The following is a 4,676-nucleotide window of genomic DNA, read 5'->3' on the forward strand; positions in this document are numbered from 1 at the left end:
TTGCAAATGTGTGTGTCAGTAAAGAAATCTGTCATTTTATTAACAACTTTTTAAAACATGCAGAGACATTTTTGTAAAGAAAAGTAAAAACTGTTTCAAATGTATCACTCAAATGGCAATGTGAGACTTTTGCACAGGAGAGGGGAGGGGAGGGGTGGTAATGCTCGCAGCATCTGTGGCATTCGGCAAGCCTCACATGCTCCTTGGATGATGCCAAATAGTGGATACTTCAGGAAGCTCAGTCTTTGTTGACTAGGTACAGGTTTCCTGAATTTGGAGAGTAGTGAATGCCACCAGCCTCCTGTAACCATAAGCTGTGGGCATGCTTCAGCAACATCAAATTTCTTCTTGCAGAATAGGTGTGCCATCTGGGAATAACAACACCCACTCTTCTAAAAGACAGACAGAGGCTAGTTGTCCTGATAATCTGGCTGTATTTAGTAATGGAGCTCAAGAAGTTATAAATCAGAATGTGTTTCTTTCTGTTTGATCTAGAGGAATTACGAAGGCATAATGGAGAGACTGATAAGCCTCAGCTTTCATTACGATCTTTAATTCATCACTAGGTGAGTATATCATGAAAGGGTTCTTCCGTCTTTGGGCTGAGCTTAGATGCCTAACTCTTTGAGGTGTTACAAATGCTAACAATTTTGCTATATAACATTAAGCAGCAGAGATGAAGTGACTTGCGGAAAATTTGGGACAGCAGCCCATGAGTCTGGCACTGACTGCCTGTCTCCAGCAGTCAACATCAGCTGTTCTGGGAGCCACTGGGTCTAGAGACGAGACTGCCTGGTATTCACTGAAGAAAGAAAAAAAATCATAGAATAAAAGTTACAAAGCAGATCCCTTACACAGAAACCAAAAACAAATATAAGGAAATGAAATCGTGCCTTTGCCGCTTGTTATGTTTCTGGTAAAGAAACCTGTCCCCAGCGTAGATGCTTAGATGTTCTACATTACATCTATACTCTTCAGACCGCCGTGAGATACTTGGCAGAGGGTTCATCCCATTTTTACCAGTTATTAGGGTTTCTTCCCATTCCATTCACGTATGGAGCATGGGAAGAATGATTGATTGAATGCCACTGTGTGTTAGTAATTATTCTAATCTTATCCATAAGATCACTATGTGAGCGATATGTAGGAGATTTTAGGATGTTCCTAGAGTCACCATTTAACTTGAAACGATAGTTGATGTGTGCCTTCAAGAGTCTTCCAGTTCAATTCCTTCAGTATCTCTGTGACACTCCCTCACAGTTTAAAAAAAACTTGTGAGCATTTGAACTGCCCTTCTGTGTATACATTCAATATTCCCTGTTAGTCCTATTTGGTATGGGTGCCATGCACTTGAGCAATATTCTGGGATTGGTCGCACGAGTGATTTGTAAGCAGTCTCCTTCATAGACTGGTTGCACTTCCCCAGTATTCTACCAGTAAATTAAAGTCTACTACCGACTTCACCCACAACGGAGCCTGTGTGATAATCCCATTTAATATCCCTACACAGTGTTACGCCAAGGTATTTGTATGAGTTGGCCGATTCCAACAGTGACTCATTGATGTTGCAGTCATAGGATATTATGTTTTTTTCATTTTGTGAAGTGCACAATTTCAAATTTCCGAATACTTGAAGCAAGGTGCCAATCTTTGCATCACTTTGTAATCTTGTGAAGATGTGACTGCTATTTATGCAGCTTCTTTCAGATAGTCTTTCATTATAGATAACTGCATCGTCTGCAAAAAGCCTGATGTTACTGTTAATATTGTCTACCAGGTCACTAATATACTACATGAACAGCAAGGGTCCCAACACACTTCCCTGGAGCACAACCATAGCCACTTCCACAGCTCACGATGACACTCCATCCAAGATAACGTGCTGCGTCCTCCCTACCAAAAAATCCTCAAATCCAGTCACAAATTTCACTTGATATCCAACATGATCAAACTTTTGACAACAAACATAGATGTGTTATTGAGTCAAATGCTTTTCAGAAATCAAGAAATACTGCATCTACCTGACTGCCTTGATCGAAAGCTTTCAGTATGTCACATGGGAAAAGTGCGAGTTGGGTTTCACATGATCGATGTTTTTGGAATCCATGCCAGTTGGCATTAGGGGAGCATTCTGTTCAAGATACCTAATTATGGTCGAGCTCAGAATATGTTCTAACATACTAGAACAAATTGATGTCCAGGATATTGTATGGTTGTTTTGTGAATCACTTCTATTGCCCTTCTTGTAGATGGGTGTGACCTGTGCTTTTTTTCCAAGAATTGGGCTTGGTCTTTTGTTCAAGGGAATTACAATAGATTCCAGTTAGAAAAGGAGGTAAGTCAGCCACAAATTCAGTATAGAATCTGAAAGGGATTCCATAAGGCCCTGGGACTTTGTTCAGTTTTAATGATTTCAGCTGTTTCTCAACACCACTTACACTAATACTTCTTTCATTCATCTTTTCAGTAGTACAAGGATTCTGTTCCTGTATTGTTCACTAGGGACTGGACACTAACAGTCTTTACACATGACAGAATTTCCTTGGGTTCAGTGAAAGATAAGTTGACAATATTGTGCTACGGTAATCATCGAAGGCATCACGCATTGCCCTCTTGGCATCCACACACGTTTCATTCACATCTGTCTATTTATAGCACTGCAATTTGTTTTACACCTGTTATGCAGTAATCCCTGTTTCCTTAAAGTTTCTTTATAGTGACTGTATGTTGTGATTCCCTTCTGCTATGGACTGTTCTACTGGGCACACATCTATCCAGTGCCTGGTCAACTATTCTTTTAAACTTGAGCCATAGTTCCTTTACATGCCCCTGCCCTGTGCTAAAAGTTTCAAGTTCCGCATGAAGATATGACACTACTGATTTTTTTTAAATCTACTTTACTGAACACACACATCTTTGTGCTTGTTTCAGTTGTACTTTGGTAATCATTGTTGCACAACCATATCGTGGACACTGATATCATTTTTGATGTGGACATCCTCAAAGAGGTCATGTCTGTTTGGTGCCATTAAATCCAATATGTTTCACCATGAGTGGGGTTCCTAACTATCTGTTCTAGATAATTTGCAGAGAAGACATTTAGTAATGTTCCACAGGATGTCTTATAATGCCCACCACTAACAAAACAATTATTTTCTAGATTAATTTCTGGATGATTGAAGTTTCCACCAATGATTAAAGTTTCCACTGATAATTACAGTATGGTTGGTGAACATTTTTGTACAAGTGAACTAAGGTTTTCCCTAATGTTTTCAGTTACATCAAGAGACGAGTCGTGGCAGGCGATAGAAGGATCCAATTATTATTTTGTGGCCATCCCTGATATTTAGCCTTGCCCAATCAATCTCACATGCAGCTTCAATTTTTATCTTGGTGGATTTGAGTTTCTTGTCTACTAATGCACTACCTCCATTTCCCATTTGCATACCCTTTTGACATACACTTAAATTTTCCCCAAAAATTCCACTGCTATCAATTTCAGGTTTCAACCAGCTTTCTGTACTTAGTATTATATGAACAAAGAGATAGAGGGGCTGGCCATTACTTACCTCAGCTCAGTACAGCCGATAGATACACAAAACAGAACAGAAAATTTACGTATCCTAGCTTTCGGAACTTTGTTCCTTCATCAGGGAGGAGAGTGGGGAAAAAAAGGGGTAGAAGTGAAAGTGGATTCAGTTACTTATAACCCAGGTTATGAAGCAACAGGGAAAGGTAAACAGGGAGGGTAGCAAAGATTGAGGCATGGGTGTCAGAGGGAAGCCAAAGATATTCTACTGTAAGTACTGTGCCAGCTTCAAACCAAAGAGGATGCATACAGAAGTAAAGAGGTATATAGTATAAAGATAAACACAACTATGTAGGATGAAAAGACGCGTGAATGGCTAAAGAGGAAAGGGAAAGAAGAGAAGACTGAAGAGTAAATAGGAGTGAGGTTGGTTAACATAGGTTCAGTCCAGGGGATGGCGGGATGAAAGGATAAGTTGGAGTGCAAGTTCCCATCTTCGCAGTTCCGAGGGACTGGTGTTGGGTGAGAGAAGCCAAATGGCACGTACGGTGTAGCAGGTTCCTAGGTCCCGAGAATTATGCTGGAGGGCATGCTCTGCTACTGGGTACTGGACATCTAGGCGGACAGTTCGTCTGTGCCCATTCATGCGCTCAGCCAGTTTAGTTGTCATACCAATGTAATTCAAGGCAGGTCCACATGTGAAACAACACGTCATTTATCAGCTGATGTGCCTGCATTGCACATCCTACATAATTGTGTTTATCTTTATACTATATACCTATTTACTTCTGTATGCATCCTCTTTGGTTTGAAGCTGGCACAGTACTTACAGTAGAATTTCTTTGGCTTCCCTCTGATACCCATGCCTCCATCTTTGCTACCCTCCCTGTTTACCTTTCCCCTGTTGCTCCATAACATGGGTTGTGAGTAACTGAATCCACTTTCCCTTCTTCCCTTTTTTCCCCCCCTCTCCTCCCTGACGAAGGAACAAAGTTCCGAAAGCTAGGATACATAAATTTTCTGTTCTGTTTTGTGTATCTATCGGCTGTACTGAGCTAAGTACTGGCCAGCCCCTCTGTCTCTTTGTTAGTATTTGTTTCACATCTTTATATGAGATTTTCCATTAATAATTTAGTATTATGTGAGC

This window comes from Schistocerca cancellata, chromosome 2 (assembly GCF_023864275.1).
Source record: "Schistocerca cancellata isolate TAMUIC-IGC-003103 chromosome 2, iqSchCanc2.1, whole genome shotgun sequence".
In the NCBI taxonomy this organism is placed as follows: domain Eukaryota; kingdom Metazoa; phylum Arthropoda; class Insecta; order Orthoptera; family Acrididae; genus Schistocerca; species Schistocerca cancellata.